Genomic DNA, 27,347 nt, shown 5'->3' on the forward strand with positions numbered 1-27,347 from the left:
TGGGATAAGCATCAAACCATGAGACCTTGTTCACTTTGTGATAATCATCAAAGAACCGTATAAAACTATGTGCTCACTTCTTAATTACCTTGAAGTACCTTAAACACAACCGGCCCCTCTCAAAACCTGGGACAACTCATCTGGCAAACAGATAAGCATAGGAGACCAAACACTGAGGAACAAATCCTCACTTCATCCTATGATAACAGCATTTTCACCATTTCAGCCAATTCCTTTTTTCACAATTTGTCTCTTCTGCTCAGGCAACCTGTTAGGCCATGGACACACTTTCATGCCAGGCTGCATTTCAAAAAGGTGCACAACACATCTGCAAACTGCTGTTGCAATGAAGGAACAACAGCTTTATTGGAATGTGTGAGATGTTAGTCACAAAGCATTTTAAACATACTCTCTGTTCAGTGTGAGTCTCCTCCTCTGACAAACCTCCACATGTACCACTGAAAACAGTTAAATTAGTTTGAATCGGAAACAAACTACTTGTTCTGAGACCAATTCTTTGTTTTTCACACCAAACTATTTAATAAGACAAACTTTACACAGAGTTAATCAAATATAACTAATGCTTTAACATTATCAGGATTTCATAATAAAAACTACACGTTCCATCTGAACTCTGTGGAGCCTGATCTCAAGTCCAACTCTGAAACCAGAAGAGGATCTTTCTCTCTCTTCAGAGTCATTGTGATCCAGTGATTTCAGTCCTGCATGATCAGGCTGATGTTTGCACAGAGCAGATAATGAAGTGAATGTTTTTGCACATTGGTAACAGTGAAACAGTTTATTTACAGTGTGGGATCGTTTGTGTTCGGAGTATGAACTGAGATTCCTGAAGCTCTTGTCACACTGGTCACAGCTGAAGTTCACTTCCATGTGTGTACGTTCATGTTTGTTACGATGACCTGATTGTGAGAAGCTTTTGTCACAGTGTCTGCACTTGCATGGTGTCTCTCTTGTGTGGATTCACTTATGATTGTTCTTTAAGCTCACGTGCAGTGGTGAAGGATGACCCACACTAGTCACAGGTGTGCTTTTTGACCCCAATGTGGAAGAGTTCGTGTATTTTTAATGTACTTGGTGTGTGGAAGCCTCTTCCACATTCTTTGCAGTAGTTCATTTTGTCTCCAGTGTGTCTACGTTGATGTGGTTTTAGGTCCCGTTGATGATTGGAAGTTTTTCCACAAAGGTCACAGAGAAACTCTTTCCTACCACCACAGTTTTCATAATAAAAACTAGAAATGGACCGATCCGATATTACGTATCGGTATCGGTCCGATACTGACCTAAATTACTGGATCGGATATCGGAGAAAAATAAAAAATGTAATCCGATCCATTAAATATCACGAAAGCACCTCACAAAACTTGCGACACGCCATAACTCACCTCAGAACGTTAGCACGTCGGAGCAGTATGCATCACGTGATACAGCGGCTGTGGCATGCGGGACCTGTCAGTGGTCTGGATAGCATTTGGAGCTTCGCTAGCAACCCGGCATTTCATCTCCGACAAAGTTATCCCCGAGAGAAGTAAAGCAAGTGTGTAAGTCCATCTCTGAATGTTTGTAAAGCATTCCTGCGTTAAGCTTAACAAACGATATATGGAGCGACTGCCTCTTCTTGCTGCTACTTCAATCATGAAACTGCTTAATGATCAGCTGATCGGCTTTTCTGTCGCGAGTCCGTCTCTCTTGTTTGATTTTGGCCGACTTTGCACCAGAAGGAGGAAACCAGCGGCTGAACAACAGCAGCACGTTTAAGCTTGATCAGCTGTTGTTAGAATTTATTTAATATTACTTTCTACACCAGGATCTTTTTCTACGTAGCTGACGCTGGTAACTGTGCAGGGGCGGATCTAGCAAAGTTTAGCCAGGGGGGCCGATAGGGCATTAACAGGGAAAAGGGGGCACAAAGACATATTTTTCTTTCTTATTCTCATTTAAAATGTCTAGCTTTTAATAAATAATTATCTGACACCCAAAGTTTTAATTTGATGTAAAATGAATAGAAGTCAATTACTGTATATAGTAACTATTAAGTCTAATATAACCTCATAAGCTATAGTACTTTTTCCTTTGGGAAGGTACCATCTGTGCAGTCTGCAATTTTGTTGAAGAAAGATGTTGAATCTATTTAATATTTCTTGAAAAATAATTGATTTCTGTGCATTTTTTTTCACACTGCATCAAATTAAGGTTGATTACGTCGATTAAGCATCATGAGGTGGCGCGTGAGGGGTGGTTCCCTATTTTTTATTTATTTATTTTTGTTGTTGCTGGGAGTTGGAACCCTATTAGTTAGGTTGCTTAATATTTATGCTAAGTACTCTTTAAAATACCAGAATAGGGAGGATGGTGTAGGTTTAAGTTTATTAGATTGATCAGTATTGCTGAACTATGAAATATTTTTTTTTGCATTGAGGTATAACAGAATAGCTTTAGTGTAGTTGTTGTTTTAAACTTGAGTATGAACTTATACAAAATGCAGCAAGATATTTAAAAAACAGTTTTGTTGATTAAAAAACACTATATCGGATTCAAATCGGTATCGGCAGATATCCAAATTTATGATATCGGTATCGGTATCGGACATAAAAAAGTGGTATCGTGCCATCTCTAATAAAAACTACAGATTCCATCTGAACTCTGTGGAGTTTACTGATGAGACTTGTTCCAAATAATCAGGTTAGAATTACAGGATAAAAAAAATCAATACATATCTCACAGTAACTGCACTTGTAGAGTTACTTTCTGGTGTGGATCTGTTGGTGTTTATTCAGGTGATGTGGAGATTTAAAAGTCTTCTCACACAGGTCACATTTATAAGGTCTCTCCTCAGTGTGGATAAACATGTGTTGTTTTAACTGTGAGTCTGTTGCAAACAGTTTCCCACACTGATCACAGCAGTAAACATCATTTCCAGTGTGAATCCGTAGGTGACTATTTCGGTTGTGTTTGTCGTTGAAAGTTTTTCCACAAAAGTCGCAGCTGTACGCCTTAATTCCAGAGTGGGTAACTAGATGCTTCTGCAAGTGGCCATTTTGAGCAAAAGCTTTACCACACAAGCCACAGATGTACTCTTTAACTCCACTGTGAATGAGTTGGTGTTTTTTTAAGCCTCCAGCCCGTCTAAAAGAATTTCCACACAAGTTACAGCTGTACGGTTTTACTCCACTGTGGATGACATGATGTGATTTTAAGTCTTTAGCTTGGGTAAAAGTCTTTCCACACAAGTCGCAGCTGTATGCTTTAACGCCACTGTGGATGAGTCGGTGTCTTTGTAAGCCTCCAGCCTGGGTAAAAGACTTTCCACACAAGTCACAGCTGTAAGGTTTAACTCCACTGTGGATGAGTTGGTGCGTCTTCAAGCCTCCAGCCCGTGAAAAAGACTTTCCACACAAGTAACAGCTGTACGCTTTAACTCCACTGTGGATGAGTTGGTGTTTTTTTAAGCCTCCAGCCTCGGTGAAAGACTTTCCACACAAGTCACAGCTGTACGCTTTAACTCCACGGTGGATGAGTTGGTGTCTTTTTAGGCTTTCAGACCAGGTAAAATCCTTCCCACACTCATCACAGCTGTAAGGTTTAACTCCACTGTGGATGAGTTGGTGTAATTTTAAGCTTCCAGCCCGGTTAAAAGACTTTCCACACAAGTCACAACTGTAAGGTTTAAGTCCACTGTGGATGAGTTGGTGTTTTTTTAAGCTTCCAGCCTGAGTAAAAGATTTTCCACACTCACCACAGCTGTAAGGTTTAACTCCACTGTGGATGAGTTGGTGTATTTTTAGGCTGTCATTCCGAGTAAAATCCTTCCCACACTCATCACAGCTGTATGTTTTCTCTCCCTTTCTTCTGTGAGGTTTGTCGGCCTCCTGAGAGCACTGTTTTTCCGCCTCACGTTGGTCCTGCAGTGACAGAGATACAAACAGAGGCAGTGAGTGAAATGCAGTCGTGGAACAAACTGTAACTCCCTCCATTAGTGGAATTTAATGTGACAACAAACACATTGTTGGTGTATTTCCAACACCTTCTGGTGATAGTGTCACATTACAATGATGTGCAATGAGAGTTGTAATGAAAATGACATTATTGAAGAAATACTGATAAGTGGAGAAAATCTTTTACTTCATAAAAAGTTTTGAGTTCAACAGATGATATTGTTGTTTCAATATGTGCTGATAAAATATGATCTTTGTATTTTCTTCTAACTTCAGTGGTTTTTGGTTGTGAATGTAGAGTCTGTATATATGGAGGAGCCCAGGATGGAAAAGATAAAGCTGCTGTTAACGTGTTTTAAAAACCAACCAGCTGTGCACACAGTTTCAATAACAGTGTAACTGTGATACTTTTCTCACCTTCTGTATTGAAGTCATTGTTTCCTCTGTAGTGGCTGAGCTGAGTCCAAATGGCTGAAATTGTTCCTATGCTGCACCACCAGACTCTTGTCCTCCTGTTACTCAGCTGGGACACAAAAACTATTTAGACGTATTTTATCCCTGACAAAAAGAAGCAGAGCAAATAAACATTACTACACTCCTCAGTGACAACAGTACCTATAAAGCTTCAAGGTAAAACCCCAGAAGCAACTACAAATAGAAAGTCATCAGTTGCATACAAGAACTTGAAAGGTAAAAAGCCACTGACTGTCCTGTATGTCACCGCCTTTAGCCAGGGGATGCTACACCCTGTATATATGTCAATATTACATAGTTCCACAAAGGAGTCCCGCTCAGACTCATTGGTAGCAGTATAAACTCAGCCAACTACAACATTTCCAAGCACCTCATTACCATCCTAGCTCCCCGTGGATGGTAATGAGGTTTTCAAAAAACATTTCAAAAATCACACAACAGCTGTATGTTAGAATTTATTCAGAAATCTCGCAGTCAGAACATGCTATATCATGCTTGGGTAACTAGCAAAACTAGCAAGCTAACCTCCTGCTAACTCGTTTACCGCATTAAATGTAATAAATTCTGTTTTCATGAATGCCTGGATGTTAAACTTCATAGTTACACCTGGTAAAGCACCAATGCTGATCTTTTTATTAAAGATGAAAGAATTTAGACAGTTTTAAACTCTCAGTGATGCCGCAGTGTTTGTTTAACTTTGGGACCTGAAATGGTTTAGGACCTAGATTATTCCCAGATTTGCGAGCACCTTAGTCGGACAAATCCGGGAATAATGATGGCCCGCTTGTATGTTCTACAAAAAAAAAGTGCTTTGTTGTGTATCTGACTGACAAACACAAAACCAGTCAAGTGGCACCATTTTTACAAACCAATTCTGATTCATCCGTTTCACTCAACAATCCGCTTTCCTCCGGTTCTCATTCAACGCTGCCGCCGTGCTTTTTCAGCCATGTGTGTATGAACACAAAGGCACTGTGCATGCGCGTTTTACCCATATTCTATCGCGATATTTCATTTTCTTATTGTTGCCTAACAATGCATTACTGTGAACGGCCCAGCCCTACCTTCAAGTTACACACTATGAAAGGCAACAACAAGTTTAATATTCAGAAACCTAAAGTATGTATCAGCAGCAGAATGGAGCTAAAAATAAATGTTTGTTTCAGTTTTATGAAGCTTTGAGTATTTTGGATTAGTAGTACTAACTATTAATGTTTGTTACAGGTGCAGAATTCTGTGATCAGTGGAAAGGCCAGGCTTGCATGTACAGATGAGCAACGCAGGTGGAATGCAGGGACAGCAAAGAACCTTGAACCTAAACGTCTAAGCCAGATAAACTTCAGACATCACAGGGCAGAGCAGCAGTACGATGTGAACTCCCGGACTGCAGTGACACAAACTCTCCCTAACACACCATATCACCTTACACATCAAGACTTTATTGACAGCGTTAGCAAAGCACAAGTGGAGCCACTTTTCCTCCTCAAGAACACATTGATTGGAAAGTGTTACAGTGCCTCGCCATCTGCAGGTCCTCACCGCAACAGTTAAGTTGATGAGTAATTCTTTCAGCCACACCAAGCACATAAGCACTTACAAACTAAGCTGTATTCCATGCAGGGCATTCTACCAGGCATATATTCAAGTTTCTGAAAAGCAAGCAGAACAATTACAAGAAGAAACAAAAGAGCAAAGTGCATCTGATTTGTGGCACAACTGTAGGAAACTCAGACTTACAGCAAGCTCTGCTAAAAAAAGTTCCAGTACGTGCCACCACAAAAAATGACAAATTTTTATCTGAGCACATGTACCCTTCTTTTCGTGGGAATTATGAAACAAACTATGGTAAATAAAATGAAGAGCTTGTCATCAGCTGAAAGAACAGGGTATGAACATCCTTCACATGGGTAGTGTTATCAGCATCCAGGAGCCATGGCTCTCTGCGAGTCCTGACGGGGTCATTGACTCAGATGTGCTTCAAGAAATAAAATGTCCTGTGCCAACTTATTCTTCAATCACGGAGTAGCTTACCCAGAAATGCAGCGATATCAAACTGGTAGATGGAGAGCTGCAGCTGCAGAAAACTGGCAGCAGAGGCTATTACATGCAAGTGCAACTTACAATGTTTTGCACAGGGCTCAAGACTGCCACACTTGTGATCTGAACACCTAGTGAGCATGTTTCATTTACAGTGCAATATCATAAACCATTTTTTCATTCTAAAAAAAGTCACAAATGTTGGTATTTTTGCAAAGGTTGCCTTTAAAATTTTTACCTGAGTTTTCATGCAGTTGCAAGCGCTTTAAATGAATGATAAAATAATTGCCTCTAATAACTCTGTTAACATGTTCTGCATAAACACAAACCTAAGACCTTTACAGCCCTTGGGGCTAATCTCTCTGGGACAATTAAATGAAGCCATATATAGTTTTGGCAGCATGTGGCTGGTGTTAATTACTAACCATGGGTGTAAACTTTCATTAAAATTGAGACTTTGCTGCTAATAACCAGCTAGTGCTGATACTAACGCCATTCACCATAGGCTATTATTTAGAAAAAGTATTTTCGTGATTAATTTGTGTGATTAAAATGTGAAACTGTGGCAAACCACATTTAGACTTTCACTTACCGGTGTTGTGCCAAAAGATGATCGCCTGCCTAAAACTGACTTCCAATGTTTCCGTTAGGGCTGCTCAATTAATCTAATTTTAATCACGATTACGATCTGGGCTTTCAACGATCATTAAAAATGACTGAGCCGATTATTAGCCCCTCCCTCATTTATCCGCGACACCTTAAAGGCCGGTCCGTGAAAATATTGTCGGGCATAAACCGGTCCGTGGCGCATAAAAGGTTGGAGACCGCTGATTAAGAGCACCCGAGGGAAGCTCGGAAAGCTAAGCAGAAGTTATTTGGAGAGGAGAGTGACTGCCGTTGGCTGAAAAGACAGGTAAAAAAAAACTTCAGTGGTGTTGCACACTATTTTATATTATTTTTTAAAGTCATTGTTAACCCTTTAAAGCCGGTCAGAGCAGCACGCTCCGTTTTGTGTAACTATTTTTTAAATCCCTGAAGAACCCTGAACCGTGTAAGCTAGCGCAAAAATTTGTTTTGCATATGAAACCGGAGGAGTTGTACTTACATGTTGTGCCATCAGCTTGCCCTCGGTCACGGTTGCCTTCCACATAAAGCTTTGCAAAAATTGCATAAAAAGCGCTTGCAGGAACAAAAACATAATATTCCAGAAACACGCTTTGCCGATCCGATCAGCTGTTCGTAACACTTCCCACAGTGAAACAGAGGTCAGCGCGAACTATCACATGTCCGCCATTTCCTGGCCGAAACCGGAAGTGACGTCATTTTCGCAGAAATTGTAGTTTTTTACTTGTAGGCCTTAAAAGCCTATACTGGTCATGTTTGATTTTTCTGAATAGTTTCTGGGATGCTTAGAACTCGAATTGCACTGCTGGAAATAGTTTATTTTAATGCACCTGCTGTTTTCTTTGCAAATTTGCATCATAGGATTGTTTTTTTTGTTTTTCCTGCAGTATATAAAAATTGGTGTATCTCCAAAATAAAACTATGAAGACACTCAAAATAAGTTTCCTGTTATTGTAAACTATTTTTTGCAACTTTTTTGTATTTAAAGCTTTGAGGGATAAGCCTCTTAAATTTCTCCAAGTAGAAATATATGTAAAATATACAAAAAACGATTTTCAATTTTTTTTGTAGTTTATTGCACTTTTTTGCAATTAATGTAGTTACTATGGACTTAATGCATACATATTATTAAAATATGGGCTATAACAGTTGTATAGCAACTTGAAATGCTCCCACAAATGGCACTACAGCATGTAAAAATATAATATAAGCTCTGGCGGACTTGGTTCTATAGTAGGTCTTAAAGGGTTAAATAAATATCGTCAAATAATCGAGATCTCAATTTCAGTGAAAATAATCGTGATTATCATTTTTGCCATAATCGAGCAGCCCTAGTTTCTGTGTATTTTTTATGTGTAATATCTTTACGTATGTTGGTAAATAGACTTCGGTGAACAGCATTTACAAAGGGGTTGTATATAGAACTCAAAAATTATCTGTTTTTTCAAGTATCTTTACAACTCTGTGTTATTGTACTTACATTATAACCAATCCGGTCCTTTATCCCACTTAACATATTTTTTCAGAACTATTGTAATATTTGCTGCCATTTCTGCTGTCCTCTTGGCCAACTTACTCTTACAGAAGACATTTTTAATGTTAATGACATTTTTTTAACTGCATAAATAAAGGTTATATAAAAGTCGCTGCCAAAAGCTGATTGCGCCTTCTACCTTGTTACACGAATGTTGTTTGTGGCTCAGTATGACTTTGTGTCATCCATTAGGGATGCATTTGACATATGTTTCACATATTATAGCCCAACAAGTTACTTATAGCAGTTTAAAAACGAGTAAACACTTTTTGGCAAATACCGGAAATCAGTTTTTGGCAGACAATCACTTTTTGGCACAACACCGGGTACAGATTCTGTGTTTTTGTTCGTGTTACTGGAAGCTGTCACACTCAAAGTGGTCCAAGTGAGTAAATGGTAAATGGCCTGTATTTGTATAGCGCTTTTAGTAGTCCCCCCTAGGGACCCCTTTACACACCCAGTCATCAACCCATTCACACACACATTCACACACTGGTGGAGGCAAGCTACAGTTGTAGCCACAGCTGTCCTGGGGCAGACTGACAGAAGCGAGGCTGCCATATCGTGCCATCGGCCCTTCTGGCCAACACCAGTAGGCGGTAGGTGAAGTGTCTTGCCATAGGACACAACGACCGAGACTGTCCAAGCCGGGGCTCAAACCGGCAACCTTCCAATTACAAGGCGAACTCCCAACTCTTGAGCCCCAATAGCTTTCTTCTTTTCTTTCTTTCTTTTCTTTGGTGGTCATAGCCCAGATAAAGCTCCGGGTCGGGGTGTTGCTCTGTGGGCTTTTTATCGATAAAACGAAAGGAGCAAACATAAATTCTCTTTGGAGGGTGTTTGAGTCTTAAAGCTGCCAGCCACGCTAGTTTCCCATCCTCCTTCCTCGGCATAGAGTGCAGTGCGTAGGGCGGTGGGCACGGACAGGCCTCTCTAAGTTGTTGATGCTCAAGGCAAAATGTTTCTAATTCGTTTTTCAGTTTCCTTGAAGTAACAATGCTGGGACCTTCCTGCACTCTTGGTGGCGCTGTCACTTGGTGTTCGCTCGCTCTGCGGTAGAGTATCACTTCCTGTTCCTGCTCAAACACAGTGGTGTTTCTGAGTAGCTTATTTGCTTAGCAATTTAATTAACAACTTTTAAATACATTCTTTTTTCAGCCGAAGACAGCGTAGGCCCCGCTAGCTGTTCCCCGGCAGACCCCAAGCAGCTGGGGAAAAAGGGCAGCTGGGTGACGGTGAGGAGGAAGCATAGTCCTAAACAGAAGCCCCAGGTACACCACCAACCCGTTCATGTGTCTAACCGTTTTTCCCCACTCGGCGACACACCCGCCGGGAGTCAAACTCTGGTAATTGGTGATTCTGTTCTCAGACATGTGAAGCTAGAGACACCGGCAACCATAGTCAATTGTCTTCCAGGGGCCAGAGCAGGCGACATTGAAGGAAATTTAAAACTGCTGGCTAAGGGTAAACGTAAATTCAGTAAAATCATAATTCACGTCGGCAGTAATGACACCCGGTTACGCCAATCGGAGGTCACTAAAATCAATATTGAATCGGTGTGCAACTTTGCCAAAACAATGTCGGACTCTGTAGTTTTCTCTGGTCCCCTCCCCAATCAAACCAGGAGTGACATGTTTAGCCGCATGTTCTCCTTAAATTGCTGGCTGTCTGATTGGTGTCCCAGAAACGATGTGGGCTTCATAGATAATTGGCAAACCTTCTGGAGGAAACCTGGTCTTGTTAGGAGAGACAGCATCCATCCCACTTTGGATGGAGCAGCTCTCATTTCTACAAATATGGACAAATTTATTAAACCCCCCAAAATATGACTATCCAGAGTTGGGACCAGGAAGCAGAGTTGCAGTCTTACACGCCTGTCTGCAGCTTCTCTCCTCTTGCTACCCCCCCAAAAACCCATCTCCATAGAGACTGTGTCAGCTTCCAAAAAGACAAAAGACAAACTAAAATCCAGCAACAAACAACTTAAACATAAACAATTACAAAGAAAGAACAATACGGTATCCACATCTGAACCAAAGAGTAAAACAGTGAAATGTGGATTATTAAATATTAGGTCTCTCTCCTCCAAGTCTCTGTTAGTACATGACTTAATAATTGATTATTTTGATTATTGAATTGATTATACAAATTTTATTTACTCTTTCTTACAGAAACCGGGTTGCAGCAGGATGATTATGTTAGTTTAAATGAATCAACACCCCCGAGTCATTCTAACTACCAGAAATCTCGACGCACAGGCCGAGGGGGCGGTGTGGCAGCAATTTTTCACACCAGCCTATTAATTAATGAAAGACCAAGACAGACTTTTAATTCATTTGAAAGCCTGATGCTTAACATTGTCCACCCGTGCTGTGAAACTCAGAAACCAGTCTTACTTGTTATCATCTATTGTCCACCTGGGCCTTACACAGCGTTTCTGTCTGATTTCTCAGACTTTATATCTAATTTAGTTCTGAGCTCAGATAAAATAATTATTGTGGGTGATTTTAACATCCATGTAGATGCTAAAAATGACAGCCTCAACATGGCATTTAATCTGTTATTAGACTCAATTGGTTTCTCTCAAAATGTAAAAGAACCCACCCACCACTTTAATCACACTCTAGATCTTGTTTTAACATATGGCATAGAAACTGAACATTTAACAGTGTTTCCTGAAAACCCTCTCCTGTCTGATCATTTCCTGATAACATTTACATTTACAATAATTGATTACACAGCGGTGGAGAGTAGACTTTATCAAAGTAGATGTCTTTCTGAAAGCGCTGTAACTAAGTTTAAGAATATAATCCACCCACTGTTATCATCTTCAATGCCCTGTACCAACACAGAGCAGAGCAGCTATCTGAACGCTACAGAGGTCGATTATCTTGTTAATAATTTCACCTCCTCACTACGTACGACTCTGGATACTGTAGCTCCAGTGAAAACTAGGGTTTCTAATCAGAAGTACCTGACTCCGTGGTATAATTCTCAAACACGTACCCTAAAGCAGATGACTCATAATCTGGAGAGGAAATGGCGTGTCACAAATTTAGAGGATCATCATTTAGCCTGGAGAAATAGTTTGCTGCTTTATAAGAAAGCCCTCCGCAAAGCCAGAACATCTTACTATTCATCACTGATTGAAGAAAATAAAAACAACCGCAGGTTTCTCTTCAGCACTGTAGCCAGGCTGACAAAAAGTCAGAGCTCTTTTGAGCCAGCCATCCCTTTAACATTAACTAGTAATGACTTCATGAACTTCTTCACAAATAAAATTTTTATCATTAGAGAAAAAATTACCAATAATCATCCCACAGATGTAATATTATCTACAGCTACTCTTAGTACCATTGATGTTAAGTTAGACTCTTTTTCTCCAATTGATCTTTCTGAGTTAACTTCAATAATTACTTCCTCCAAACCATCAACGTGTCTTTTAGACCCCATTCCTACAAAACTGCTCAAAGAAGTCCTGCCATTAATTAATTGTTCGATCTTAAATATGATCAACCTATCTCTAATAATCGGCTATGTACCACAGGCCTTCAAGCTGGCTGTAGTTAAACCTTTACTCAAAAAGCCATCTCTAGACCCAGCAGACTTAGCTAATTATAGGCCAATCTCCAACCTTCCTTTCATATCAAAAATCCTTGAAAGAGTAGTTGTCAAACAGCTAACAGATCATCTGCAGAGGAATGGTTTATTTGAAGAGTTTCAGTCAGGTTTCAGAGCTCATCACAGCACAGAAACAGCTTTAGTGAAGGTTACAAATGATCTTCTTATGGCCTCTGACAGTGGACTCATCTCTGTGCTTGTCCTGCTAGACCTTAGTGCAGCATTCGATACTGTTGACCATAATATCCTATTAGAGCGATTAGAACATGCTGTAGGTATTACAGGTACTGCACTGCAGTGGTTTGTATCATATCTATCTAATAGACTCCAATTTGTGCATGTAAATGGAGAGTCCTCGTCACACACTGAGATTAATTATGGAGTTCCACAGGGTTCAGTGCTAGGACCAATTCTGTTTACATTATACATGCTTCCATTAGGCAGTATCATTAGAAGACATAGCATAAATTTTCACTGCTATGCAGATGACACCCAGCTCTATCTGTCCATGAAGCCAGATAACACACACCAATGAGTTAAACTGCAGGCATGTCTTAAAGACATAAAGACCTGGATGGCCGCTAACTTTCTGCTTCTTAATTCAGATAAAACTGAGGTTTTTGTACTCGGCCCTGAAAAGCTTAGAAATATGGTATCTAACCAGATTCTTACTCTGGATGGCATTACCTTGGCCTCCAGTAACACTGTGAGGAACCTTGGAGTCATTTTTGACCAGGATATGTCCTTCAACGCACATATTAAACAAATACACTCAACAAAAATATAAACGCAACACCTTTGTTACTGCTCCCATTCCCCATGGGATGGACGTAGAGACCTAAAATTCATTCCAGATACACAATATAACCATCCCTCCCAAACAGTGGTCACAAATCAGTCCAAATGTGTGGTAGTGGGCACATCTGCTATATTGAGATAATCCATCCCACCTCACAGGTGTGCCACATCAGGATGTTGATCTGACATCATGAGTAGTGCACAGGTGTACCTCAGACTGCCCACAACAAAAGGCCACCCTGGAATGTGCAGTTTTGTCTCACAGCAAAATGCCACAGATGCCACAAGCAATGAGGTAGCGTGCAATTGGCATGCTGACAGCAGGAATGTCAACCAGATCTGTTGCCCGTGCATTGAATGTTCATTTCTCAACCATAAGCCGTCTCCACAGGCGTTTCAGAGAATATGGCAGCACATCCAACCGGCCTCACAACCGCAGACCTCGTGTAACCACACCAGCCCAGGACCTCCACATCCAGCAGGTTCACCTCCAAGATCGTCTGAGACCAGCCACCCAGACAGCTGCTGGAACAATTGGTTTGCACAACCAAACAATTTCTGCACAAACTGTCAGAAACCGTCTCAGGGACGCTCAACTGCATGCACGTCATCCTCATCGGGGTCTTGACCTGACTCCAGCTCGTCGCCGTAACAGACTTGTGTGGGCAAATGCTCACATTCGATGGTGTCTGGCACGTTGGAGAGGTGTGCGCTTCACGGATGAATCATGGTTCACATTGTTCAGGGCAGAGGGCAGCTGAGAATGTCCCAGTTCTTGCATGGCCAGCATACTCACCAGAAATGTCACCCATTGAGCATGTTCGGGATGTGCTTGACCGGCGTATACGACAGCGTGTACCAGTTCCCACGAATATCCAACAACCTCGCACAGCCATTGAAGTGGAGTGGACCAACATTCCACAGGCCACAATTGACAATCTGATAGACTCCATGCGACGATGTGTTGCACTGCATGAGGCAAATGGTGGTCACACCAGATACTGACCGGTTCTGGGTCCCCAGACCCCCAATGGCGCAAAAAACTGCACATTCCAGGGTGGCCTTTTGTTGTGGGCAGTCTGAGGTACACCTGTGCACTATTCATGATGTCAGATCAGCATCCTGATGTGGCACACCTGTGAGGTGGGATGGATTATCTCAATATAGCAGATGTGCCCACTACCACACATTTGGACTGATTTGTGACCACTGTTTGGGAGGGATGGTTATATTGTGTATCTGGAATGAATTTTAGGTCTCTACGTCCATCCCATGGGGAATGGGAGCAGTAACAAAGGTGTTGCGTTTATATTTTTGTTGAGTGTATGTAAAACTGCTTTCTTCTATTTGCGCAACATCTCTAAAATTAGAAATATCCTGTCTCAGAGTGACGCTAAAAAACTAGTTCATGCATTTATTACTTCCAGGCTGGACTACTGTAATTCATTATTATAAGGATGTCCAAAAAACTCACTGAAAAGCCTTCAGCTAATCCAAAATGCTGCAGCAAGAGTACTGACAGGGACTAGAAAGAGAGAGCATATTTCCCCTGTTTTGGCTTCCCTTCATTGGCTTCCTGTTAAATCCAGAATTGAATTCAAAATCCTGCTCCTCACATACAAGGTCTTAAATAATCAGGCCCCATCTTATCTTAATGACCTTGTAGTACCATATCACCCTATTAGAGCACTTCGCTCTCGCTCTGCAGGCCTACTTGTTGTTCCTAGAGTATTTAAAAGTAGAATGGGAGGGAGAGCCTTCAGTTTTCAGGCCCCTCTTCTGTGGAACCAGCTTCCAGTTTGGATTCAGGAGACAGACACTATCTCTACTTTCAAGATTAGGCTTAAAACTTTATTTTTTGCTAAAGCATATAGTTAGGGCTGGACCAGGTGACCCTGAATCCTCCCTTAGTTATGCTGTAATAGACGTAGGCTGCCGGGGGATTCACATGAAGCATTGAGTTTTTCCTTTCCAGTCACCTTTCTCACTCACTATGTAATAATAGACCTCTTGTCATGGTCCGGAGTCTGCGACTCCGTGTTTATGTTTAGTTTATTAGTATTCTGTGGTTTTGGTTACCTTGGGTGTTTGTACTCTTCTGTTTCATGGTTCATGTTCCTATGTTCTGTGTCCCCCAGTCTGTGTTAAGCTGGTGTGTTATGTCATTGCGTGTATGTGTTTCCTGTTTTATTGTGAAGGTCTGCATCTTATGTCTTATGTCGTCTGTGTTGTTTCCGCTCGGTCTCCCTGCATCTCTCCATGTGTATTTCCCCGGATCTCTCTGCATCTTTGTTTCTGGTTGGTTTTGTTAGTTTCTGGTTGGTTTTGTTAGTTTTACCCAGTTTAGGTTTCCGGGTTCATGTTTTCCCACCATTGCTGTTAGTACCCACTCCTGTAAATAAATACTCACCTGCACCAGAGCTGCCGCCTTTTTGGTCCTTTCTACAACTCCACACGGCTTGCAAACCGTGACACCTCTCTGCATTGAATCATATCTGTTATTAACCTCTGCCTCTCTTCCACAGCATGTCTTTTATCCTGTCTTCCTTCTCTCACCCCAACCGGTCGCAGCAGATGGCTTATTACAGCACAAAGTAACTGATTTTGTTCTTAGCAACGACTGAACGCTGGCTTTCGCTTTGAGTAACCGGAAGTATAAAACCGGACAACGAAAGTAGTGGTCTGTTATGGCAGCCTACGTACGCTCTTACAGAAACCTGTGGATAAAGGTGTCTTTGAGAAGTACTCCTCAGATCCACTTGGTGTTTGTTGTGACTGCATGTAGTGCAGAGGTGGGTAGTAACAAGTTACATTTACTCCGTTACATTTACTTGAGGGGCAGCACGGTGGCACGGTGGTTAGCACTGTTGCCGCACAGCAAGAAGGTCCTGAGTTCAATTCCACCATCAGGCCGGGGTCTTTCTGTGTGGAGTTTGCATGTTCTCCCCGTGTTTGCGTGGGTTCTCTCCGGGTACTCTGGCTTCCTCCCACCGTCCAAAGACATGCAACTTGTGGGGACAGGTTAATTGGATAATCCAAATTGCCACTAGGTGTGAATGTGCGAGTGAATGTGAGTGTGAATGGTTGTCTGTCCCTATGTGTTAGCCCTGCGACAGACTGGCGACCTGTCCAGGGTGTACCCTGCCTCTCGCCCAATGACAGCTGGGATAGGCTCCAGCGCCCCCCGCGACCCTGAAAAGGACAAGGGGAAGCGAATGGATGGATGGACATTTACTTGAGTAAGTTTTTGAAAAAAAATTTACTTTTAAAGTACCTTTTTTGCACGATACTTTTTACTTTTACTTGAGTACATTTGTCAAGAAGAAACAGTACTTTTACTCCGCTACATTTGCAAAATTCGACTCGTTACTTTAAAAAAATAAAATAAAATAGTTTAACACATTAGATAACATGCCGCCAGTGGAGTTTCCGGTAACGTTTTTACCAATGAGATGTGGCCATGCAGTCACATGACCAGTTTGAAACTGTGGCGGGCAGAGCGGCCCAAGCGTTTTAAAGTAGCGGACACACGGAAAGAAAAAACATGAAAACATGGCAGAGTCTACTCTAGAGCTGAAGAGGATTAACAGCCTTTTCCTCACATACAAAAAAGGTTTCACTTAAAACCAGTACAAAAGAACAGCTATGTCTTCAGTGTCGGTCTCTTCAGTGAGAGCCAAAACAAACCAACTTTTCAGCGTGAAATAACTCAACTCATGTAACCTGAGGAAACGGTACGTTTTCTGTAAATATCTTTTTAGCTGTGGTTAGCTGGATGTCTTATGTTACAGCAGCTGTGTTACGGCCGCTGGCCTCAGGTGGCCCCGCCTTCCTCCCTGGAATCTACAGTGCTCCAGGACTCACGGGGGATTGGCTGGCCCGGACATATGCCCGCCCCAACTTCATGCGGATCCGAGCCTGTCAGACTACACACACCATTGGCTCCCGCAGGAGCCTGGAGTACGACGGACAAGTGACACAGCTGTCTGCAGTTATGACAAGTGACACAGCTGACTGCAGTTACCTGATAGTATAAAAGGCTGAGGAGTCTTCATTCGTCGAGGGACTTGTTGATTTGAACAGACTGTACAGAGAGTCCCTCCCTTTTGCCTTTTGCCTTCTGCCTGTGTTTTGTGTTGCCTCCTGCGAGACGTTTAGTAGAGCAGTGCTCTACTGGTGTTATTAATCGTGGTGTTTGTTTAAAGTTTCCCTGCTGCCTAGTGAGTTGTTTCACTAACGGATTTCAGTTGTGTTAATAAACCTTATGTTTGTCGTCCTATCTAACTCCTTGGTCTCTGGGCTCGTTTATGTTACGTCCGCTGCCGCCTAGCCGAGCCGGGCCGTAACATAAGTGGGGGCTCGTCCGGGATCCCTCATAGGGGGTCTTTGTTCCTGGGAGTGGGGGGACAAAAAAAAAAAAAAAAAAAAAAAAGGAAAAAGGAGAAATTGAATTTGCTAAAGATTAAGCACTATGTCGGCTGCGTTTTGTTTACAGCACTTTTTAGCTGCCCCGTCTCTTGAGATTATTAATAGCTGTCGCAAAAATGATTTGCTGCAAATTGTGGATCACTTTCAGCTGCAGGTTTCGAAAACTCTCCGTAAGAGTGAAATAAAAGCCTTAGTGGTGGACAAGTTGGTGGGTGCTGGGGTGCTTCAAGCGCCTGTTTTGCCTGTGGTCTCTGGTGTGCCAGGCCAAGCTGCCGTAGATGAAGAGGGCCAGAATGGTTCCAGTGGGGATGGTGAGGGGGATGAGCGGGGAAAAACGCCGCGCACGCTTCCTCGCTATGATCCACTCTCTTCTGGGAGTTCCGAAGGGAGAGAAGGAGCTCGGCTGAAGGTGCGGCTGGCACGTCTCCAGATGGAGGCTGAGGAGAAGGCTCAGAACCGGCGGGTTCAGCTTGAAATAAGGAGGCTGGAAATAGAGGCAGACAAGGCCGTTAGGCTCCGACAGCTTGAGCTGGAGTCACAGTCTCAAGCCTCATCTGTCTCTGCTGTTCATTCCGGTCCCACCTCCACGTCCACTTCTGCTTTTAAAATTGATAAGTGCATTTCTTTAGTGCCCACTTTTAGAGAAACTGAGGTGGATACATACTTTGCAGCATTTGAACGTATCGCTGGTGCGCTGCAATGGCCTAGCGAGATTTGGCCTCTTTTGCTACAGTGCAAACTGTCCGGCAAAGCTCAAGAGGTGGTGGCTGCTCTTTCTTTAAAGGACAGTTTAGATTACTCGTGTGTTAAAGCAGCTGTCTTGAAGGCCTATGAGCTAGTTCCAGAGGCCTATAGGCAGAGGTTTCGCCAGCAAAAGAGATTGCTGTCGCAGACTTATGTGGAGTTTGCAAGAGAAAAGGGGGTTCTCTTTGATAAGTGGTGTGTTGCGTCAAAAGCGACTGACTATGACGCTCTGCGCGAACTAGTTTTGTTAGAGGACTTTAAGAAATGCATTCCTGAGCGTATTGTGCTGTATTTGAATGAACAGAAAGTGACGTCACTCACATCTGCTGCTGTTCTTGCTGATGAGTTTGTACTCACTCACAAAGCCTCATTTACTGACAGTGAGAAGCCACGGGTTAGCCCTGTGCAGCAGCGCCACACAGCTAAAGAGTCTGGGTCCAGGGAACACCGTGAATGTTTTTACTGTCATAAAACCGGACATGTGATTGCTGACTGTTTAGCATTAAAACGCAAAACATCACATGCTCAACCACCCAAAGGGGTGGGTTTTGTAAAAGCTGAGACCCGTCACGAGGACCATGAGTGTGGTGGTAGGGTGCCTGACCCCTGTTTCGAACCATTCATTTTTGATGGCTTAGTATCGCTAACAGACAATCCATCAGAGTTAAAACCTGTGCGTATTTTAAGGGACACTGGAGGTTCTCAAACTGTCATCCTCTCAAGAGTATTACCATTTTCTGCTAAAAGTGAATGTGGTTTTAATTCTGTTCTGCGGGGGATAGAGATGGGTTACGCTCCTAGACCAGTTCACAGAATTTTTATTAAATCTAGCCTTGCTACAGGATTTTTCCCTGTTGCCGTTTGCCCGGCCTTGCCAATAGAGGGTGTGGCCATGCTGTTGGGCAACGACATCGCAGGAGGGGTAGTGCTCCCTCGTCTGGAGGTTTTAGACAACCCCCTGAATCAGAAAACTTCTGATGTGTCTATGCACCCTGGGCTGTATCCAGCCTGTGCAATTACTCGAGCACAAGCTCGGAAAGATACTGATATTGCCCTCTCTGATTCTGTGTTGATGTCCTCGTTTTCCGGGGAGAATGATGTACCCACTAACAGAAACAATGTTCTGTCACCTCCAGACTCTGTGACGCCTGAGGAGCCTGATCCATTTCCTAAGGACTCCGTACTGCCCTTGACTAGAGACCAGCTGTCAGCAGCTCAATTAGCTGATGAAACAATAAAGAGCTGTTTCAAACGTATGGTAAGTGCTGAGCAAGCCAAAAAGGAGCAACAAGCCTATTTCATAGAACATGATGTTCTAATGCGTCAGTGGTCTCCACCAGGTGCAGAAGGTGCAGATTGGAGTAAGGTCAAGCAGATTGTCGTGCCCTCTGCGTACCGGCAGAAGATCCTGGCCCTTGCCCATGAAAGCCAGTGGTCAGGACACTTGGGCATCACAAAAACATACCAGCTACTATTAAAACATTTCTTTTGGCCTGGTATGAAGCGTGATGTTTCTAAATTTTGCCACAGTTGCCATGTATGTCAGATTGCAGGTAAACCCCATCAGGTCATACCCCCGGCTCCGTTGTGTCCCATTCCTGTAGTGGATCAGCCGTTTGACCATGTCATAGTAGACTGTGTGGGTCCACTACCCAGAACAAAATCAGGAAAGCAATACCTACTCACGATCATGTGTGCCGCTACCCGCTTCCCTGAGGCTGTCCCGTTACATAAAATTACAGCGAGATCTGTCGTTAAGGCGTTGACAACCTTCTTTTCAGTGTTTGGCTTGCCTAAGGTCGTACAAACCGACCAGGGCTCGAACTTTCAGTCTAAGGTATTCAAACAAGCAGTTAGCACTCTGGGTGTTAAGCATATTGTGTCCTCTGCTTACCCTCCTGAATCGCAAGGTGCATTAGAACGGTGGCACCAGACCTTGAAGACGATGTTACGCAAATACTGCCTGGAGAGTGATAAAAGCTGGGACGAGGGTGTTCCATTTGTGTTATTTGCTGCCCGTGACGCCGTTCAGGAGTCACTTGGGTTTAGCCCTTCTGAGCTAGTATTTGGCCATAGGCCACGGGGACCCCTCAAAGCTCTGAAAGAGGCGTTTTTGAGCCCACAAGGGGTTTTCAGAACAAACGTCAGCAGTTATGTAAAACACTTCCGTGAGCGTTTGAATCAAGCCAACGCTCTGGCTAAACAACACCGGCAGCCGCGCCCGCTCGTGCGGGCTCGACGGGGAGGTGCCCATTGACTGACCTGCTCAGCCCAAAGGTTGAGTTTAGCTGGTCGAGTGAGTGTCAGGATGCTTTTGAGAGTGCAAAAGCCCTCCTCTGCCATTCTCCTGTGTTAACTGCACCTGATTTGACGCGACCATTCAAACTCGAGGTTGATGCCAGTGCTGTCGGGGCTGGGGCAGTGCTGTTGCAAGAAGACTTGTTGGGTTTGAACCACCCCGCTTGTTACTTTTCCCGCAAGTTCAATAAAAATCAGTTAAACTACTCCACCATTGAAAAGGAGACCCTGGCTTTGTTGTTGGCTCTTCAGCACTTTCACGTGTACCTGGGGTCCAGCATGTTGCCTCTTGTCGTGTACACAGACCACAACCCACTTGTGTTCCTGGCGCGTATGTTTAATCACAACCAGCGCCTTATGCGCTGGGCTCTGTTGTTGCAGGAATACAACTTAAGTATCCACCACAAAAAGGGGACTGAAAATGTTTTAGCTGACGGTCTGTCCCGTTTGTAAACATGTTTTACTGCTTTTGTCTTTTGTTGTTGTTTATGCTCTGTAACGTTGGCTTCAGCCCAACATAGTTGGTATTTTAAGGGGAGGGGTGTTACGGCCGCTGGCCTCAGGTGGCCCCGCCTTCCTCCCTGGAATCTACAGTGCTCCAGGACTCACGGGGGATTGGCTGGCCCGGACATATGCCCGCCCCAACTTCATGCGGATCCGAGCCTGTCAGACTACACACACCATTGGCTCCCGCAGGAGCCTGGAGTACGACGGACAAGTGACACAGCTGTCTGCAGTTATGACAAGTGACACAGCTGACTGCAGTTACCTGATAGTATAAAAGGCTGAGGAGTCTTCATTCGTCGAGGGACTTGTTGATTTGAACAGACTGTACAGAGAGTCCCTCCCTTTTGCCTTTTGCCTTCTGCCTGTGTTTTGTGTTGCCTCCTGCGAGACGTTTAGTAGAGCAGTGCTCTACTGGTGTTATTAATCGTGGTGTTTGTTTAAAGTTTCCCTGCTGCCTAGTGAGTTGTTTCACTAACGGATTTCAGTTGTGTTAATAAACCTTATGTTTGTCGTCCTATCTAACTCCTTGGTCTCTGGGCTCGTTTATGTTACGTCCGCTGCCGCCTAGCCGAGCCGGGCCGTAACAGCTGTCATATTTTCGGCGCTACGTTGTAGTGAGATAAGTTTGTGGGTGTTTTGTGCAGCTTCGGCTGTCTTTTTAACTGCTCGCTGGTTAGCTAGCATGAGCTATAAGCTAACAGCTTGCCTGGTTAATGACGCTAGAGTTCCACGTACATGCAAACAGCTCGTCTCTACTGCTTTAACTGTTAAAACAGAAGGCAATACTGCGGCTGACAGGGTTTATTATGTGAAACAGCAGCTTGTTTAGTTTAAACAGTCTGCATTAAGCTGGGCAAACACTGTGCGATTTATTTTCAGTTGCGTTATTCAGCTCCTGCTCAATCTGTACAATTAAATCTCAGGGGTTAGAAGTTCATAGATCACGATGCAGGGTCTCACACTATACGGCCTGATGCTCTGATGCGACCTGAGTGCTCAAACTGTGCGTGTCACGGCTCGGGGCAGCGGCCGTGTGAAGAGTGGAAGGAGGACTCAAATGCAGTACTTATTCAGACGTGAGGGCGATTTATTAACAATACCAAACATAAAGTGGAGATGGCAAAACAGAACTAAGGATGAACTAAACTGGGAAAAGCTACACCACGGAGTAGCAAACCTGACATGAAGGGAGAACAGCAGGGAGAGCACGCAGGGGATTTCACAGAGAATGAACACAGACGACGCGACGAGGAACAGAGGAAAACACACACTATAAGTACACAGAGAGACACTGGGAAATCACACACAGGTGGGGGAAACAGCTGGACCTGATTAACCTGACGAGACAGGGGAACACTAACACCAGGGACCAATAGAGGGAGCACAAACCCAGAACCCAGTATCTAAAATCCCAAAACACAAACCATCCCAAAACAGTCACGAATAATAATGAAAGTAATAGCAATAAAGAACACAAATACAAAGTCACTGAGTCATGGCCGCAGGACCATGACAGTGCGACCATAACACGAAGCTTATCATATTAAATCTGTCCCTTGCTGTCCCTTGCGATTGATGATTGGGAGCTGGTCGTGAGGTGTTAACTGCTTTTCGTTACCCCATGTATACTACACCGATCCCCAGAACGGTTGCGCGACTGAAAAATTGGCTCAAAATGGGCCAAAAATCGCACAGTGTATGGCCAGCTTTTGGAGGCTAGCTCCAAAAAAACATCCGCAGCTTTGCAGTGTATACAGCACTATAAGATAAGATAAGATAAGATAAGATAAGATAACCTTTATTAGTCCCACACGTGGGAAATTTGTTTTGTCACAGCAGGAAGTGGACAGTGCAAAAGTTATGAGGCAAAAATTAGAATACAATAAGAATAAATACAGTACACAACTGTACAGAATAGAATAAAATAAAATACTATATACAGTAGAATAAAATAAAATAAATATACAATAAGATAAAAATAGAATACAAATACAAATACTATATACAACTGAGTAAAAATACAACGATGACAGAAAGGATTATTGCACTTAGTATTATTGCATATGTATGGATGTGTGTGCTTGATTAGTTAAAGTCTTTATTATGGAGTCTGACAGCAGTGGGGAGGAAAGACCTGCGAAATCTCTCCGTCCCACACCGTGGGTGCCGCAGTCTCCCACTGAAGGAGCTGCTCAGTGCTGTCACAATCTGCTGCATGGGGTGGGAGATGTTGTCCATCAGGGATGACAGCTTAGCCGCCGTTCTCCTGTCACTCACCACCTCCACTGGGTCCAGAGGGCATCCTAGAACAGAGCTGGCCCTTCGGATCACCCTGTTCAGTCTCTTCCTGTCCCCAGCAGAGATGCTGCCGCCCCAGCAGACCACGCCATAAAAGATAGCAGAAGCCACAACAGAGTCATAGAAGGTCTTCAGGAGTGGGCCCTCCACTCCAAACGACCTGAGTCTCCGCAGCAGGTACAGCCTGCTCTGCCCTTTCCTGTAGAGGGCGTCTGAGTTATGAGTCCAGTCCAGTCTATTGTTCAGATGAACACCAAGGTACCTGTAGCTGTCCACAGCCTCAATGTCCATACCTTGGATGTTCAGTGGTTGCAGTGGAGAATGCTTGTGCCTGCGGAAGTCTACCACCAGTTCCTTGGTTTTACTGGCGTTGATCTGGAGGTAGTTCAGCTGGCACCAGTCCACAAAGTCTTGGGTCAGACCTCTGTACTCCTTGTCGTCCCCATCAGTGATGAGGCCGACTATTGCAGAGTCATCAGAGAACTTCTGCAGGAAGCACTGGGTGGAATTGTGGGAGAAGTCTGCAGTGTAGATGGTGAAGAGGAACGGAGCCAGAACCGTTCCCTGTGGGGCCCCCGTACTGCAGACGACCCTGTCCGACACACAGCCCTGAGTTCTCACATACTGTGGTCGGTCGGTGAGGTAGTCCAGGATCCAGGTAGTGAGGTGATGGTCCACTCCAGAGTTCACCAGCTTGTCCTTTAGAACCGAGGGAAGAATGGTGTTGAAGGCACTGGAGAAATCAAAGAACATGATTCTCACAGTGCTTCCAGCGGTCTCCAGGTGAGCGAGGGAACGATGTAGGAGGTGAATGACGGCATCATCCGCTCCAATGCCAGGCTGGTAGGCAAACTGAAGTGGGTCCAGTGATGAGCTTGTTAGGCGCCGAAGCTGAGCCAGGACCAACCGCTCCAGGGTCTTCATCAGGTGGGATGTCAGAGCCACCGGCCTGTAGCTGTTGAGGTCCTTGGGGCGTGAAGTCTTTGGCACTGGTACAACACAGGAGGTTTTCCAGAGCTGTGGGACTCTTCCCAACCTCAGGCTCAGGTTGAAGAGGTGCTCCATCACCCCACACAGTTGGTCCGCGCAAGACCTGACGACCCTCGAGCTGATGCCATCTGGACCCGCTGCCTTCTTGCCATTAATCCTCCTCAGTTCCCTCCTAACCTGGGTGGTTGAGAGAGACAGGCTGGAGCCTTGTGTTGAGTGTGTATTGGATGCTGTTGTTGGGGGTGGGGGGGAGTGAGCAGGGTGAATAGAGGAGGTGTGAAGTGTCTGAGGTGGAACAGCAGCAGTGGGGGTGGGTGAGTCTGCAGCCGATGTTGCAGACTGCCTCATGGCTGAATCAAATCTGTTGAAGAAATGATTCAGTTCATTTGCCCATCTCACATCCCTCCCAGGCAGAGAGTTCTGCTGTTTGTGGCCCGAGATGGTTCTGAGGCCTCTCCAGACTTCACCAACATTGTTTTGTTGAAGCTGGTTCTCCATCTTCTGCCTGTAGCTCTCCTTATAATGACCAGACCTAATTCTTTTGCAAACGTTATATCTTTCCACAGGTCTCCACTTCATCAGACACCACCTAGACACAGAGCTGGATGAGGCCAGCACAAACAGCAGCCTAACCGACTAAGATGATGGATCCATGGGGTCAGGAAAACCAGAAGCAGGGGAGCTGGAGAGATACCTTTCATGTCCATTCACTGGAGGTGTGGATCTATTGCATGGCTTTCCTCACATCAAGAAGCTGTCGATCAAAATCAATACAGCTCTTCCTGCATCTGGAGCTTATGAAGGACTTCTTAGTCATGCAGGACTCCTGTTCACTGCTAAACAGTTACAGCTTCACAGAAAGAACCTTGAGAGCAAACTGCTGCTGAAGCTTAACCATCACCTCACTGAGTGAAGAAATGGCACATTTTTGCTAAATATGCAAAAATAAATGCACACCCATACAATTTATGGTAAATTGAGCTGCCTTGTATGAACATATGTTGAAGATGCCTCGTTCTAAAGTTTTCTCTGAGGCTGCTGTGCCATTTGGAGCAAAAATGAATATATAGTTTACTGCATATATTCCTTTTAATTTGTTTCTTTTGTGTTCCTTTTTCATATTTTTGTTTGCATGTACTATAAAATTGGAAAAAGTACAAAATAAAAAGCTAAAAAAAAAGTTTACAGCATGTCTTGTCACTGGAAATTATTTGCACTGTTTATACAGGGAGTGCAGAATCATTAGGCAAATGAGTATTTTGTCCACATCATCCTCTTCATGCATGTTGTCTTACTCCAAGCTGTATAGGCCCAAAATCCTACTACCAATTAAGCATATTAGGTGATGTGCATCTCTGTAATGAGAAGGGGTGTGGTCTAATGACATCAACACCCTATATCAGGTGTGCATAATTATTAGGCAACGTCCTTTCCTTTGGCAAAATGGGTCAAAAGAAGGACTTGACAGGCTCAGAAAAGTCAAAAATAGTGAGGTATCTTGCAGAGGGATGCAGCAGTCTCAAAATTGCAAAGCTTCTGAAGCGTGATCATCGAACAATCAAGCGTTTCATTCAAAATAGTCAACAGGGTCACGAGAAGTGCGTGGAAAAACCAAGGCGCAAAATAACTGCCCATGAACTGAGAAAAGTCAAGCGTGCAGCTGCCAAGATGCCACTTGCCACCAGTTTGGCCATATTTCAGAGCTGCAACATCACTGGAGTGCAAAAAGCACAAGGTGTGCAATACTCAGAGACATGGCCAAGGTAAGAAAGGCTGAAAGACGACCACCACTGAACAAGACACACAAGCTGAAACGTCAAGACTGGGCCAAGAAATATCTCAAGACTGATTTTTCTAAGGTTTTATGGACTGATGAAATGAGAGTGAGTCTTGATGGGCCAGATGGATGGGCCCGTGGCTGGATTGGTAAAGGGCAGAGAGCTCCAGTCCGACTCAGACGCCAGCAAGGTGGAGGTGGAGTACTGGTTTGGGCTGGTATCATCAAAGATGAGCTTGTGGGGCCTTTTCGGGTTGAGGATGGAGTCAAGCTCAACTCCCAGTCCTACTGCCAGTTTCTGGAAGACACCTTCTTCAAGCAGTGGTACAGGAAGAAGTCTGCATCCTTCAAGAAAAACATGATTTTCATGCAGGACAATGCTCCATCACACGCGTCCAAGTACTCCACAGCGTGGCTGGCAAGAAAGGGTATAAAAGAAGAAAAACTAATGACATGGCCACCTTGTTCACCTGATCTGAACCCCATTGAGAACCTGTGGTCCATCATCAAATGTGAGATTTACAAGGAGGGAAAACAGTACACCTCTCTGAACAGTGTCTGGGAGGCTGTGGTTGCTGCTGCACGCAATGTTGATGGTGAACAGATCAAAACACTGACAGAATCCATGGATGGCAGGCTTTTGAGTGTCCTTGCAAAGAAAGGTGGCTATATTGGTTGCCGATTTGTTTTTATTTTGTTTTTGAATGTCAGAAATGTATATTTGTGAATGTGGAGATGTTATATTGGTTTCACTGGTAAAAATAAATTATTGAAATGGGTATATATTTGTTTTTTGTTAAGTTGCCTAATAATTATTCACAATAATAGTCACCTGCACACACATATATCCCCCTAAAATAGCTAAAACTAAAAACAAACTAAAAACTACTTCCAAAAACATTCAGCTTTGATATTAATGAGTTTTTTGGGTTCACTGAGAACATGGTTGTTGTTCAATAATAAAATTATTCCTCAAAAATACAACTTGCCTAATAATTCTGCACTCCCTGTATATCTATATTATTTACTGTAGGTATTGGTGAAAAAAGCTTTATGTTGTGAAAAACTGAAATCTGGGAAATTAGAATTGTGCCTTATTTTGTTGATCTTTTTACTAGGGGTGCAACGATATTCATATCGATATTGAACCGTTCGATACAGTGCTTTCGGTTCGGTACGCATATGTATCGAACAATACAACATTTGTAATTTATTTTATCAACTTTCCTTCTGACAATGCTGTCTGTGTTGAGCGCTCAGTGAA

The 27,347-nt window shown here is 43.6% G+C and overlaps 2 pseudogenes across 1 annotated transcript in view; both read right to left on the minus strand.

Moving 5' to 3' along the window:
* Positions 1 to 585: 585 nt before the first annotated feature.
* On the minus strand, positions 586 to 1,294 carry LOC146635093 (uncharacterized; annotated as a pseudogene).
* A 1,391-nt stretch (positions 1,295 to 2,685) lies between these two features.
* LOC146635094 (uncharacterized) overlaps positions 2,686 to 27,347 on the minus strand; it is a 36,161-nt pseudogene continuing 11,499 nt past the window's right edge. The window contains exons 2-3 of the transcript XR_014905011.1: positions 4,371 to 4,511; positions 2,686 to 3,920 (exon numbers count right to left, since the gene is read on the minus strand). The product of XR_014905011.1 is annotated as an uncharacterized LOC146635094 (transcript). The remainder of the gene's footprint in view (positions 3,921 to 4,370; positions 4,512 to 27,347) is intronic.

Source organism: Diplotaxodon limnothrissa, linkage group LG3 (assembly GCF_057381915.1).
Source record: "Diplotaxodon limnothrissa isolate DT_005_m linkage group LG3, D_limnothrissa_male_GT1.1, whole genome shotgun sequence".
Classification (NCBI taxonomy): domain Eukaryota; kingdom Metazoa; phylum Chordata; class Actinopteri; order Cichliformes; family Cichlidae; genus Diplotaxodon; species Diplotaxodon limnothrissa.